Raw genomic sequence first — 16,374 nt, 5'->3', positions numbered from 1 at the left:
ATTGAACCAGGGTTGATCCCCTGGCTTGATGGTACTTGTTAAGTGGGGGATGTGCTGGGCCATGAGGTTACAGATTGCTCAAGAGTACAGTTCTGCTGCTGTTGATGGTCCACAGTGCCTCATAGATGCCCAGTCTTGTGTTGCTAGATCTGTGCAAAGTCTGTCCCATTTGGCACGGTGATAGTGCCACACAACATGATGGAGGTTATTCTCAATGTGAAGGCAGGGCTTCATCTCCATAAGTACTGTGCGGTGGTCGGTCTTACCAACACTACCATGGACAGATGTGCCTACAGATGGCAGATTGGTAAGGATGAGGTCAACTATGTTTTTCCTTTTTGGTGGTTCCCTCGCCATCTGCCGCAGACCCAGTCTAACAGCTATGTTCTTTAGGACCCATCCAGCTCGATCAGTCGTACTGCTGCTAAGCCACACTTGGTGATGGACATTGCAATCCCCCACCCAGAGTACATTTTGTGCCCTTGCTACCCTCAGTGCTTTTTCCAAGTGTTGTTCAACATAGAGCAGTACTGATACACCATCCAAGGAAGGACATTATGTGGTAATCAGCAGGATCCTACTTATTGCATATAGTTCTGGCTTCAACGTCATAATTCTAAACAAACTCATCACTAAACTTCAAAACCTAGGTGTAGGCTCCTCCATCTGTAACTGGTTCCTCAACTTCCTTACCCATAGACCACAATGAGTAAGAATAGACAGGATAATGCTCCATACTGGTCACCCACCAGGCTGTATACTCAGCCCCCAAATGTACTCTTTATATACACACAATTGTGTGGCCAAATTCTGCCCCAACTCCATTTGCAAGTTTGTTGATGACACCACCATTGTAGGTCGGATCATAAACAACAAAGAGACAGAATACAAGAAAGAGATAGAGCGCTTAGTGGCATGGTGTAGACAACAATCTCGCCATCAACATAAGCAAAATGAAGGAGCTGGTCAAAATTGTGTCAGAGATAATGGGAACTACAGATCCTGGAGAATCCGAGATAACAAAGTGTGAAGCTAGATGAACACAGCAGGCCAAGCAACATCTTAGGAGCACAAAAGCTGACATTTCGGGCCTAGACCCTTTATCAGAAAAGGGGGAAGGAGAGATGTTTCTGAAATAAATAGGGAAGGTGGGCAGATCAAAGATGGGTAGAGGAGAAGATAGGTGGAGAGGGGACAAACAAGTCATTGAGGTGGGGATGGAGACAGTAGAGGTGAGTGTAGGTGGGGAGTAGGGAGGGAATAGGTCAGTCCGGGGAGGACGGACAGGTCAAGGGGGCTGGATTAGGTTAGTAGGTGGGAAATGGGGATGCAGCTTGAGGTGGGGGGAGGGGGTAGGTGAGAGGAAGAACAGTTTAGGGTGGCAGGGATGAGCTGGGCTGGTTTTAGGGTGCAGTAGGGGGAGGGGAGATTTTGAAGCTTGTGAAATCCACATTGCTACCATTGGGCTGCAGGGTTCCCAAGCGGAATATGAGATGCTGTTCCTGCAACCTTCAGGTGGCATCATTGTGGCACTGCAGGAGGCCCAGGATTGACATATCATCTAAGGAATGGGAGGGGGAGTTGAAATGGTTCATGACTGGGAGGTGCGGTTGTTTATTGCGAACCAAGAACTTTTCTGTTCCTAAGGTGCTGCTTGGCCTGCTGTGTTTATCCAGCTCTACACTTTTTTATCTATGAAGGAGCTGATCATTGACTTTAGGAAGCAGAGTGGAAGGCACACCCCTGTCCGCCTGAGGTGGAAATGGTAGAGAGTGTCAAGTTCCTGGGAGTGTTGATCACCAACAATTTGTCCTCATCCACACACAAAATGGTCAAGAAGGCATCACAACATCTGTACTTCCTCAGGAACCTAGGGTAATATGACATGTCCATATGGATGCTTACCAACTTTTATAGATGCACCATAGAAAGCATTCTATCTGGATGCATCTCAGCTTGGTGTGGCAGCTCTTATTCCCAAACTGCAGGAACTACATGGAGTACTGAACGCAGTCCAGTCCATCCCTAGTTCACTACTAGGGTCTCTAGATTAATCACCTTGTCCTAATATCACAAGGTAATTGCCTTTCCTAGCCTTCCCCCAGCACTAGACTGTTAGCCTTGATATAATCGCTCAGGTCCTAGACTGGTACTTCAGAGTCAAATAAAGTGGATTTGTGCTGGTGTGTGAGCAGGTTGATTTGACTTTTGAAAGAACTGTCTTGTTATACAGAGGCCCTGAGCTCTGCATAAGCCGCCCGGCTGTGTTTGTGCTTCTCATCTGTGCGATTCACGCTCCACCCCTTTCTCCTCACAAGCAAAACTTGGATCTGGTGGAAATGAAGGCTGAACCTCTGTACCCGAATCCTGCCCACCATTTATAAAAGACCTCCAGAATTAGACCAAAACTACAACTATCCAGTGGGAAGATAGAAAGAGGGCATGGTCAACTGTACAGTGGGGAAATAGTAAAGCAAAATAATGAATTGTGTGAAATCATTAACTGTCAATGGAAAAAAGAATACTTATAGAGACCAAGCGCAGAACTATAACATGCAGAAATTCCAAAGAATAAGAAAAATTGCTAACCAAAATACAAAATGAGTGGCTCAGTGGCTTAGTACTGCTGCTTCACAATGCCAGGGACCCAGGTTCGATTCCACTCTCAGGTGACTGTTTGTGTGGAATTTGCACATTCTCCTTGTGTCTGCGTGGGTTTCTTCCAACAGTCCAAAAATGTGCAGGCTAGGTGGATTGGCCATGTTCTATTGCCAACTGTGTTCAATGATGTGTAGATTAGGTGGGTCACAGGGTGATGGGTTTGGGTGGGATGCTCTGAGAGTTGGTGTGGACTTGTTGGGCTGAAGGGCCTGTTTCCATGCTGTTGGGATGCAATTCTTTGAAGTCTGTGCAGTTAACATTGGCTTTTTCTGAAAGACAATGCTGCCCTCTGAAGGCCATGGACTGGAATTACTTAATGCTTCTCATTGTGTGCCCAGTAAACCAAAATGCCAAATTCAATGACTTCTGAGATTGATTAATTGTAAGGCAGGGGCAGTTGCATGCTCTGTGACAGTACTGATCCTGATTAATTTCAAGAATATGGAATGGTGAATCTATTTCCAAGTCTGATAAGGTCTCCACTTTTGCCGGATGCAGTAACAGCAATCAAGCAAAAGACTGCTTTCCAAGTGCTGGCCTACAGCCTGGGTATCTCATTCAGACTAGTCTGGGGAAAGAGATACCAGAAGAAAATAATCCGGTCATATATGAAGAAGCTGAGTCCCTGGTTGCTGCCCAGGCAGATCCTTAGGGATGAAGGTGCCACTTGCAGTTACAGCAGTCACCCTGCTTCGGTTATCACTTTTTCACATCATCAGTCAGTGCTTTGATTAGACACGTTTTAGAACTGAATTCTGAATCCAATTTGGCTAAACCTTGAAATCTGCTTTCCATTGTAACTCAATAGAGAACACTGTTGTTAGAAGACTTTAGAGTTTAAGTCCCAGTTCAGGTCCTGAGTAATAATATCAAGGCCAGCATTCTAGTGCTGCAAGAATGATAGGTGAGGCAATGGCCTAGTGGCATTATTGCTAGTCTATTAATCTGGAGACCCCAGCAATGATCAGGGGATGTGGGTTCAAATCCCACCATGACAGGTGGTGGAATTCAGGTTCTATTGAAAATCTGGATTTAAGGGTCTAATGAGGACTATGAAACTGGTTCTAATTGGCAGGAAAAAACCTATCTCGTTTACTAGTACCCTTGGGGTGAAATGTGATGAAGGGTCTAGGCCAGAAACATCAGCTTTTGTGCTCCTAAGATGCTGCTTGGCCTGCTGTGTTCATCCGGCCCCACACTTTGTTATCTCGAGTCATCTTTACCTTGTCTGAGTTTAAAAAAATGTAAGAAGGCCATATTTCACATTAAATCTTGAACCAAGGCCCCTTCTGCGGATTTAAGTGAATACAAACTACCTGCTATTTTCAAGGAGAGTCGGGGAGTCATAGCCAATAAATATCCCTCAATCAACATTACAAAAATGAATTATCCAGTTGTTATCACATTGCTGTTTGTTGGAGTTTGATGCACACCTGACTACCATATTTCCTACATTACAACAGTGACAACACTACAAACTGTTTCATTGAATGTAAAGTGCTATGAGATATGGTCCTGGAAAATGAGGAATGTGGATATCCACCATATTTCCTAAAAGATAGCAGTTGATATAACTTGTCCAAGGGTGAGCATCACAATTTGTTACAATTCCCAAGTGGATACCCCAAATGGTTATATTTCTGGATAGGAGAGATCACCTGATTCCTTTTCATAATTTAACTCCTCCCTCAATTGGTCACAGAAAGACCAATTTAAGAATGGATCCCTGACCTTTTAACTATCTTTTTCCAATCTAAAAGTGTTTATGCTTTAAAAGAAATTGAAATGGTCATGCTTTCTTGAGTAGAAAGGGCACATTTATCTTTCTATCCTTCAGACTCTTGTAAAACTGCAGAAGCAATCAAGTTGAGATCTACTTAAGCATTAGTTTAAAATATACTATTTGCATTCAAAACAGAATCCTTAATTTATTCTTGTTCCCTCAACAATATTTCCCTGAACAAATATCACCAAATATAAATTGTTTGAATGCTTATCTAGTTGTCTCTGGGGATCTTGATACATGAAAGAGAATTACCTCACTTCCCTGGATGCCTTTCAAAAGTAATTTTTCAGCCATAAAGTTCTTTGGGATAATCTGATAATATGATTCAGTGCTTCAGACTAAAAAAATCTACTGTTGCTATGTGTTAAATCGTTAACTTATGTTCCTTACTGCTGAAGCAGCATTTCATAATCAAGGATCAAATAAGGATTATTGCAGTAGACAACCTAATACAGTTTTCCCAAAAAGGATGTCTGACAAGGACTGAACAAGCTACAAGACCTTGGAGCCCAGACAGCGATGATTGTTGAGTTAATTGTTCAAATAATCAACTCAGGATCATTACAATTAATTGTAAACACAGTCACCATTCATCAAAAAATGTCTACAATTAAATATATTAATTGACCAGTCATTTGTAATTTTGAGGAATGTGGATGCCCACTATATTTCCTAAAAGATAGTAGTTGCTATGGCTTGTCCCGAGGTGAAGAGCACAATTTGTTACAATTCCCAAGGGCATACCCCAAATGGTTATATTTCCGGGTAGGAGAGGTGACCTGATTCCCTTTCATAATTTAACTTCTCCTTCCGTTGGTCACAACAAGGCCAATTTAAGAATGGATCCCTGACCTTTTAACTACCTTTTCCCAACCTAAATGTATATATGCTTTAAAAGGAACCAAATTAGTTATGCTTTCTTGAGTTGGAAAGGGCACATTTATCAGCTGCTAAACATGAGACAAGGTAAAAAGAAAGAAGCTACACATTTACCACAGATTTGAAATGTGAATTGAGTGAAAGGTAGCTGCTCAAAAGGCGTACAAATCTGTCTCTGGGTTCAGCGAAAATTAAACAGTGGAATCTTACGTTCTAGCAACACTGATATTAGTAGTGAAGCAATTGCTTTCAAGCCTCTGGTCTCTGTAATTAGTTGAAAGCTTTTTGGCCTGTTCAGTGGTGACTTCACTGGTCTGCCTGCCTTCTAGTTCTCTGAGTGAGACACAGTCTTTCTTTTCCTGCAGCGCTGGGGTGTCCCATGGCTATCCTCAAAATGTGACTTTCACAAACAGTAGTCCACGCCAGTAACACACATAGACCAGCAGCTCCAGTTGGTTTTTAAATTCTATTTTTGAATAATCCAGGAAGAATTAAAATCTAAACATGCTTGCAGTTTGGGACATAATCCACAGGAGATAATTTACCGCTGAGAGGGTTAGTCAGCCCTCATTATCTTAGCAGTCATAGGAGATCGCAGTCCGGAAACTTAGAATTGCAACTTTTCCTTTGAATAGATGCTGTTTGAAGCTCATTTGGCACCTTTTCAGGAGAGGCATTACATGTTGCCTCTCAGGACTTTGCCACAAAATCATTCAATTTACATCTGTAGTTATCTTTTTGCCATATGCCATCTTTTGAAAACACTACTGCAATAGATAGTTTAATATGTTTAGAAATATTCTGGGAGTATGATCCCTTGTCATTACATGGTGAGAGCATCTCCAACTCATGCTGACATTCAAGAGTCAGGACTCAACCTGCAAGGATACATATGATTGGCAGGTAAGGAATAGGATTAAAGAACAAACTAGAATTAATTAATGATCTCACAGTGAAGCTGTCCCTGGGTAGCAAAAACCATAATCTAATTGACTTTGTTGCACAATTCAAGAGGGAAAAGAGTGGAACCAAAACTAATATTTTAAACTTAAATTAGGCCCTTATGGTCGCATGAAAGCCGAGTTAGAAATTGGCTAGAATGAACTAGCAAATACTTCTGTTCTAGTTGTACGGAATACAGGAAGACTTAAGTTTGCAGGTTGACTTTGTGGTTATTCCAACATTCTCAGTCCTAGACCGGCTAAACAGAGTTCTGTCTAATAGTGTAAGAGATAATGGGAACTGCAGATGCTGGAGAATCCGAGATAACGAAGTGTGGAGCTGGATGAACAGGGTCCAGGCCCGAAACATCAGTTTTTGTCCTCCTAAGATGCTGCTTGGCCTGCTGTGTTCATCCAGCTCCACACTTTGTTATCTCCTATTTCTGTCTAATAGTTCTGACTTCTGTCCTAGCTCTGACTCACCCTGTTCCACCTCTGTCCAATCTATATAAAAATAATTATTTATTTTATTTTATCTTTATTTTATCTTTTCCCTCTTGAACATAGCAAGGCTTTTCAGGAAAGGTCACCGGGCCCAAAATGTTAACTGTTTTCTCCTTCACAACTGCTGCCAGGCCTGCTGAGCTTTTCCAGCAACTTTGTTTCTGTTCTTGCTTTACAACATCCGCAGTTCTTAAGGTTTGTCAGTTTCTCATTAATGCCAGAGCTTTGATTTTGTCCTTTTTCGGCACCATGTAAATGAAGATGACTCTAGTTGCGAGGGATAATTACAGACAGATGTTTCTGAAGCATTCATGGAAGTTTGGATCACATAACGGGCAGTGAAGTTGCAGAATTTAACACTGAGAAATACATGGAAATGCATTTTGGCAGAAGGAAGTAGCAGGATACACTTAATATCTTAGTGCTAAAGGGATCAAAGGGTATGGAGCGAAAAAGCCAGGATATTGAGTTGGGTTATTGGCTATGGTGATCATAGAATCCCTACAGTGTGAAAACAGGCCCTTCAGCCCAACAAGTCCACACCGACCCTTGGAGCATCCCACCCAGACCCATCCCTCTATAACCCCCCTAATCTACGCAGACAGTCGCCCAAGGGTGAAATCGAACCCCGGTTTCTGGTGCTATCAGGCATCATTGCCAACCACTGAGTCACTGTGCTGCCCCAGACAGGGAAGAGTGGAGAAGGGTTGAAAGGTTGAATGGCCTACTCCTTCTCCTATTTCTATGTCCCTATGTTTCTAAATTATGTTAGGAATAGAGGAGTTGTGAGGTTCATATGCCCAGATCTTTGGAGACGACAGGACATACTGAAGGATTAGTTTATGTTGTATGAGCAATCCATAACATCGCTTAGCATATTGCAAGACCTCTTAGCATTATTGCTCACTATAGAGTACATTTCTGCCACATTCCTCCTTCAGGGTTTGGATCTATGGGGACTTTTTGGTTGAGTATGGCTGAGGAAATCCAGTCGGTAGTCTGAAAAAAGGAGCTTTTACCTTAAATAAGATGTTGTTTATTGCATGATAACAAATATGTACAAATAAACACTGATGTGACAGACTTTGCTTTAGGGACTTTGAGGGAGCCCCAGCTGTTACTCCTCTGAGATTGGAATCTGTCCATTTGACATCATCACAGTGGGTGATGCTTAAGGTACTCCTCAGCATTAACCTTTTCATATTCTTCCACAGAAGCCCTACAGTGCTAAAACAGATGCTTCAGCCCAACCAGTCCACACCCACCGTCAGAGCATCGCACACAGACCCATCCCTATGACCCACTTAATCTAAACATCCCTGAACACTGCGGGCAATTTAGCATGGTCAATTCACCTAGCGACCACATCCTTGGACTATGGGAGGAAACAGGAGCATGCATAGGAAACCCTCACAGACTCTGCGAGAAAGTGCAAACTCTACACAGACAGTCACCCGAAGGGGGATTCGAACCCGGATCCCTGGCGTCATGAGGCAATAGCACTAACCACTGATCCACCATGCTGCCCCTAAATTGAAACAAAATTCAACTATGGTGGGATTCAAACCCAGGCCCTCAAAGCATTATATGGGTCTCTCGTTCAACAGTCCTGCAGTAATATCACTAGGCCATCACCTGCCCTAATTATAACAATTTAGTAAATCATTTGGGACTTTGGGTTTCATATACACAGCCCTGAGCTCAAGTGCCGGGAACCAACCTCCGGATACAATGCATCATCCTCCGACACTTCCGCCATCTACAATCCAACCCAACACCCAAGACATTTTTCCATCCCCACCCTTGTCTGCTTTCCAGAGAGACCACTCTCTCCATGACTCCCTTGTTCACTCCACACTGCCCTCCAACCCCACCACACCCGGCACCTTCCCCTGCAACCGCAGGAAATGCTACACTTGCCCCCACACCTCCCCCCTCACCCCCATCCCAGGCCCCAAGATGACTTTCCATATTAAGCAGAGGTTCACCTGCACATCTGCCAATGTGGTATACTGCATCCTTTGCACCCGGTGTGGCTTCCTCTACATTGGGGAAACCAAGCGGAGGCTTGGGGACCGCTTTGCAGAACACCTCCACTCGGTTCGCAATAAAGAACTACACCTCCCAGTCGCAAACCATTTCCACTCCCCCTCCCATTCTTCAGATGACATGTCCATTATGGGCCTCCTGCACTGCCACAATGATGCCACCCGAAGGTTGCAGGAACAGCAACTCATATTCCACTTGGGAACCCTGCAGCCCAATGGTATCAATGTGGACTTCACAAGCTTCAAAATCTCCCCTTCCCCCACCGCATCCCAAAACCAGCCCAGCTCTTCCCCTCCACCCACTGCATCCCAAAACCAGTCCAACCTGTCTCTGCCTCCCTAACCTGTTCTTCCTCTCATCCATCCGTTCCTCCCACCCCAAGCCACACCTCCATCTCCTACCTACTAACCTCATCCCACCTCCTTGACCTGTCCGTCTTCCCTGGACTGACCTATGCCCTCCCTACCTCCCCACCTATACTCTCCTCTCCACCTATCTTCTTTTCTCTCCATCTTCGTTCTGCCTCCCCCTCTCTCCCTATTTATTCCAGAACCCTCACCCCATCCCCCTCCCTGATGAAGGGTCTAGGCCCGAAACGTCAGCTTTTGTGCTCCTGAGATGCTGCTGGGCCTGCTGTGTTCATCCAGCCTCACATTTTATTAGAGATAATGGGAACTGCAGATGCTGGAGATTCCAAGATAATGAAATGTGAGGCTGGATGAACACAGCAGGCCAAGCAGCATCTCAGGAGCACAAAAGCTGACGTTTCGGGCCTAGACCCTTCATCAGAGAGGGGGATGGGGGGAGGGAACTGGAATAAATAGGGAGAGAGGGGGAGGCGGACCGAAGATGGAGAGTAAAGAAGATAGGCGGAGAGAGTGTAGGTGGGGAGGTAGGGAGGGGATAGGTCAGTCCAGGGAAGACGGACAGGTCAAGGAGGTGGGATGAGGTTAGTAGGTAGATGGGGGTGCAGCTTGGGGTGGGAGGAAGGGATGGGAGAGAGGAAGAACCGGTTAGGGAGGCAGAGACAGATTGGACTGGTTTTGGGATGCAGTCGGTGGGGGGGAAGAGCTGGGCTGGTTGTGTGTTGCAGTGGGGGGAGGGGACGAACTGGGCTGGTTTAGGGATGCAGTCGGGGAAGGGGAGATTTTGAAACTGGTGAAGTCAACATTGATACCATATGGCTGCAGGGTTCCCAGGCGGAATATGAGTTGCTGTTCCTGCAACCTTCGGGTGGCATCATTGTGGCAGTGCAGGAGGCCCATGATGGACATGTCATCAAGAGAATGGGAGGGGGAGTTGAAATGGTTTGCGACTGGGAGGTGCAGTTGTTTGTTGCGAACTGAGCGGAGGTGTTCTGCAAAGCGGTCCCCAAGCCTCCGCTTGGTTTCCCCAATGTAGAGGAAGCCGCACCGGGTACAGTGGATGCAGTATACCACATTGGCAGATGTGCAGGTGAACCTCTGCTTAATGTGGAATGTCATCTTGGGGCCTGGGATGGGGGTGAGGGAGGAGGTGTGGGGGCAAGTGTAGCATTTCCTGCAGTTGCAGGGGAAGGTGCCAGGTGTGGTGGGGTTGGAGGGCAGTTATCTTGGATTCTCCAGCATCTGCAGTTCCCATTATCACCTTAGATAGGAGGTTGGCCAGCTGGCAGAAAACAGGAATTATGCATGAATTGATCTTTACTTATTGAAAGGATGTGACAAGTGGAGTTCCACAGAGACTGTGCTTAGAGGTTCAAATTTTTACAACTTAAATTAATAACAAATGAGGGAAGTGCTAGCCTGGTCACTGAACTTTCTGATGCCAACAAGATAACTGGGAAAGTGTGTTATAAAAAAGATATAAGAAGTTGAAGACAAATATAAGATAACAAGGTGTAGAGCTAGATGAACACAGCAGGCCAAGCAGCATCATAGGAGCAGGAAAGCTGTTGTTTCGGGCCTAGACCTTTTTTTGAAGGAGGGTCTAGACCCGAAATGTCAGCTTTCCTGCTCCTATGATGCTGCTTAGCCTGCTGTGTTCATCCAGCTCTATACCTTGTTATCACAGATTCTCCAGCATCTACAGTTTCTACTATCTTGAAGACAAATGTAGACAAGTTGAGTGAGTGAACAAAAATGTAGCAGATGGATTATAATGTAAAAAAAAGAAAAGTTGTTCACTTTGGCAGCAAGAAAGAAAAAGCAAAGTATTAGTAGAGCAGAGAAAAACAGCAAGAAATTTATGATGCAGTAGGATTTAAGTCTTTGAGGGCATGAATCATAAAATGTTTGTATGCAGATACAGCATATGATCAAGAAAACTAATGAATGCAAACTTTTCTAATGAGAGGGATTGAACATAAAATTAAGAATATAAAGCAGACCTTCTGTACTTTTTTCAGCAAACTGCTATTTTTGTTTATAAAATTAAGGATATTATATTTCAGTTATACAGGGCATTGGTAATACCACATGCTGTGTCAAGTTTTTGACTCCTTATTGAAGGAAGGATGTAAATGGTAGAGGTGCTTCAGAGGGGGCATACTAGATTGATACCTGGAATGAGTGGATTGTCTTTTAAAGATGGGTTAGGCAAACTGGGCTTTTTTTTCTCTCAGAATTTAAACAAATGAAATTTTATTCACTGCTTGAAGTGTTTAAAATCCCAAATAGTCTTGTCAAGATGGATGTGGAAAGGATGTTTCCTCTTGTGGGTGAGTCCAAAACAAACATATGCTGATTTAAAATTCGGAGATACCTTTTTAAGACTGAACTAAGGAGAAATATATTCTCTCAGCCGGTTGTGCAACTTTGGAACTGTCTATCTTTGAAGGCAGTGGAAGTGGGAGTCATTGATTATTTCTGAGACAGAGATGGATAAATTGTTGTTCGGCAGGAGAATCAGGGGTTATCAAGAATGTTTGGGAATATGGAATTCAACAGACAATCAGATCAGGGGCAGTCCCATTTAATGGTGTAAACTTGAGCGCCCAAATGACACACTTGTTTATGTCACAAATTCCTGCGTCAGGGATTCCACATGATGCCAATGTGTAACTCCAGTCCACAATATTCAAACAACTATATGGCAGTCAAAACATTTGGAACAATTATCACTGCCACACTTTTGAGTGGTCTGCCAGTGTCCCATTCCAAATTTCCAAGGATACTGCTGTAATCTCCATCATATTTCAACCCAACAGTTTACATTGTTGTTCTAAATATACCACAGTAATAATCTACATCTATCCTTAATCCCATGTCTAACCAGCCCCATTTCTCTCAAACTCTCATTTCTAACATAAAAGCAAAATGCCTTGGAAATATTCATCAGGTGTGACAGCATCCAAAGTGATATAAAATGTTACCAGAATCTCATTTTTAAAATTATATTTTTTGGGATGTGGGCATCGCTGGCTGGGTCAGCATTAAATGCTTGTCACTAGTTGCTCTTGAGAAGGTAGCAAGAAGGTGTCTTTGTGAACTGCAGACCATATGCTATAGGTAGATCCACAATGCTGCTAGGAAGGGTGTTGCAGGATTTTGACCCAGCATCAGTGGAGTAATAATGAACAAAAACAGAAGTTGCTGGCAAATCTCAGCAGGCCTGGCAGCATCTGTGAAGAAAAAAATCAGAGTTAACGTTTTGGATCTAGTGACCCTTCCTCAGAACTGATGATAGCTAAGAAAATGTCAGTTTATATGCAGAAGATAGGTTGGGGAGAGTGTGTAAGGAGTAAATGATTGGCGGGAATAGAGCCTAAATAGAGAGAAGAACAGTTGGACAGACAAATGAGTTGATAACAATCTGGCTAGGAGAGTGTATAGCTATTAATGGAGACTGTTGGTGATGAACAATAGGTAGTGTGCATAGTGATGACAAGGCCTGGTGTGTGGGATGGGAATTAGGACATGGGAGACTTTAGGCCTTAAAATTATTGTATTCGATATTGAGCCCAGAGGGATGCAGAGTCCCCAAATGGAAAACGAGGTGCTGTTCTTCCAACTTGCACTGGGCTTTGCTGGAGCATTGCAGTAAGCCTGAGACAGAGATGTTGGCCAGGGAACAGGGTGGCGTGTTAAAGCAACTGGAAACTCAGGATCTTTTTTGCGAGCAGAATGTAGATGTCTTGCGAAGAGATCGCACAGTCTACGCTTTGTTTCCCCAATGTAGATGAGACCACATTGTAAGCAGCAAATGCAATAAACTAGATTGAGTGAAGTGCAAGTGAAGTGTTGCTTCACCTGAAAGGTATGTTGGGGTCCTTGGTTGGTGGGGAGGAAGGATGTAAATGGGCCAGTGTTACACTGTCAGCAGTTGCAGGGGAAGGTGCTGAGGGGCTGTCGGGGAGTGTTGGGAGTGAAGGAAGAGTGGACCGGGTGTCCCAGAGGGAATAGCCCTGAGGAATGTGGACAAAGGCTGGGAGGCGAATATGTGTCCGGTGGCGGTATCTTGCTGGAGGTGGCGGAAATGGTGCCTGATGGTCTTCTGGATGTGGATGCTGCTGGGATGGTAGGTAAAATAATGCAAAGTAAAGATGATATATTTACAGGTCAGAACGGTGAGTGACTTGGAGGGCAAATTGCAGGTGGTGGCGTTCCTGTGTAAATGCTGCTATTTTCCTTCTAAATGGATGTGCTTGTCGGTTTAAAAGCTGTAATGTAAGGAGCCTTGGTGAATTTTTGCAATGAGCTTGTAGTGCACACTGCTTCTACTGAGTGTCGGTGGTGGATGGAGTGAAAGTTTGTGGATATACTGCTAACCAAGCAGGTTGTTTTGTTTTACATGGTGTCAAGCTTCTTGAGTGTTATTGGAGCTGCACATCATCCAAGTAATGATCCCTCGCATTGTTGACTTGTGCCTTGTAGATACTGGAAAGGCTTTGAGGATTGAGGAGGTGAGTTATTTGCTGCAAGATTCCTAGACTCTGTCTTGTTGTTGTACCACAGAGCTTATAGAGCTCGTCCAGTTCAATTTCTAATCAATAGCAACCCCATGGAAATTGATAGTGTGGATTCAGAGATGCTTACGCCATTGGAGGCTAAGAGGTGATAGTGAGATTCTCTTTTGCTTCAGATGGTCATTGCCTTGTGTGACACAAATACCACTTGCTACCTGTCAGCTGAAACCAGATTATTTTAAATTTTGCTGCATTTGAACACAGACTGCTTCAGCATCTAAGGAATCACAATTGATACTGAACATTGTGCAATTATCAATAAACATTCTCAATTCTGACGTTATGATGGAGGGAAGGTAATCGATGAAGCAGTTGAAAATAGTAGGTCCAAGGTTACCACCTTGAGGAACATGGGCAGAGATGTCCTGGGACTGAGATAACTGACTTCCACCAATCACAGCCATGTTCTTTAGCGCTAGTATGACCTCAACCATCAGAGAATGTTCCCCGATTCCCATACCTAGGACTCCTTGGTACAATTTTCAATCAGATGCTGCCTGGATGTCAACAGCAGTCCACTCTCAACCTCAACTTAATGATTTCTTAATTATGTAGAATTCATGCCAGGTATGATGGAATAGTTTACATCCAACTGGTACTGGCAAAAGTATTAATATGAAACACATAAATTCCCATCTTGGAAATATTGTCAAAAAGGGACAATCAATTAAGGTTTATTCTAAACACAAAGATCCGTATAGAGATATTGATTTCAAATAGTGATCTCCAATTAATCCTGCTGCTTCATTATCTCTCCCAGACCTTATGTGCACTAAGTCAGAGTGGATAGCAAGGTAGGTGATATGCAGTGATTACAGATTTTGGGAGTCTCTGGATGCTGGTATAATCCAGGGCAAATGCATTTGTGGTAAGAGCCTGCGACTACAGGAAATTTGACTCCGACTTATTGTGCTGGAGGATCAGCAGCAAGGTGAAGATGCCATAGTCTGTCATTAGAGAGAAATGAGATTAACTTGAGGGTCACCATGCCTTAGGAAAGTGTTGAGGTTGAGAAGGTGGGGACATCATGGTAACCTCAGTTGGCGCAGGACGAGCTGTAGACGCCACGGCACATGAGGAAGGTGCAAAGTTATCTGGATGCTTTGTTTCAGGTGGCAGTCATACCCTTTCAGATAATGTCTTCCGATTTAGTCAATGATCAGTGACAGGAGAATGAGGTTGCAAGTGAGGCAGGTTAGGAGATCCAAAGGGCAGGAGGGTAGGAGTGCAGAAGTCTCAGCCTCTGCAATTATCCAACCAGCTCAAGGATTTCTCTGTTTGTTTAGATGAGGGTGAGGGCTGCACGTTGGATGAGTGAACTGGCCATGGCACCATGATACATAAAGCCATTCAAGAGGGAATGACAAGGAGGAATATAATGGAAATAGGGGAGATTCCAATGAGATGAATTGACACTATTCTTTGCAACCCAGAGCAAGAGTCCAGATGACTGTGTTACCTGCCCAATGTCCAGATGCAGGATGTCTGCTTTGGACTGGAAAAGCATTTTCAGAGACAAGGCAGGATCCAGTAGTCCTGGTCCATGTTGGTGCCAACAATATAAGTAGAACAAGAAAGAGATTCCGCTGAGGAATTATGAGAAGATGTGTTCTAAATTGAGAAGCTGAACTTCAAAGTTAATCATCTCTGGATTATTACCTGAGACACAGGATGAATAAGATTAGAGACATGGTGCAAGATGGCAGCGGAGTATCGGTGCTGCATGCGGGCTGTTACCTGGGGCCCGCCTGTTCCCGTCTGCTTTACTTCTTTGATTTACTTTTGCTTCTGCTCTTTTTCTGTCTCTTTATTTTCCTTTCCTCTGAGTCTTCTTTTCTTCTTTCCTGTGGTGGCTTGGTCAGCAGCACCAGCGAGTGCGGGCTGCTTGCGGAGTGGCGGACATGGCTCCGGTGTTTGGAGGTGACGGTGGCAGCAGCAACACGGACATTCTCCCAGTGATGGGAAGCTGGTCGCATTCAAAGGTGTTCCCTTGCCATCCAAAGCCGATGGCGGCAGCAGCGAGGTCATTCTCCTGGCAGCAGCTGCAAAGCGAGCAGGGTTGGCAGCACTGGCAGCAACAGACTCACCAAGATGGCGGCACTGGCAAGGCAGTGTCTGCAGCTGAAGTGGGACCTATGGCCCAGCAGTGGCCTGGCCTGGCAGCAGAGCCAGGTACTCTTGGTTGCAGGGCGAGCGTGGGTTCAGTGGCGTCAGGAAAGTGAGCCCATCTGTGAAGGGGTGGCACCTAAAGTGGGGCAATTCCTACATTTGTGGGTCCCTGCGCAGGTGGCAATGAGGTCTCATTTGAGGCTAAGTGCCAGCATGGACGGCGTCAGAAACACAGACATTCTGAACTGTTTTAATTTATTTTTCTAATTTATTCTTACGACATTTAATGCTGGACTATTTATTTCGCTACTTCTGTAATTTTTTTTGTTCTTAAGAATTTAATCTTAACTATCTCTATCTAGGTACCTTTGTACCCAAGATGGTGCAGTAACTTTTCACTGCATTCATTTGAGTACTAGTGACAATAAAACTATTTCAAAATTAAATAAATGTGCAGCTTAAAGACGGGTGTGAGAGAAGTGGGTTCCAGCTTGATAGGC

The sequence above is a fragment of the Stegostoma tigrinum genome, chromosome 2, assembly GCF_030684315.1.
Source record: "Stegostoma tigrinum isolate sSteTig4 chromosome 2, sSteTig4.hap1, whole genome shotgun sequence".
NCBI classification, from domain to species: Eukaryota; Metazoa; Chordata; class Chondrichthyes; order Orectolobiformes; family Stegostomatidae; genus Stegostoma; species Stegostoma tigrinum.
Note: the sequence above shows the minus strand (reverse complement) of the source record.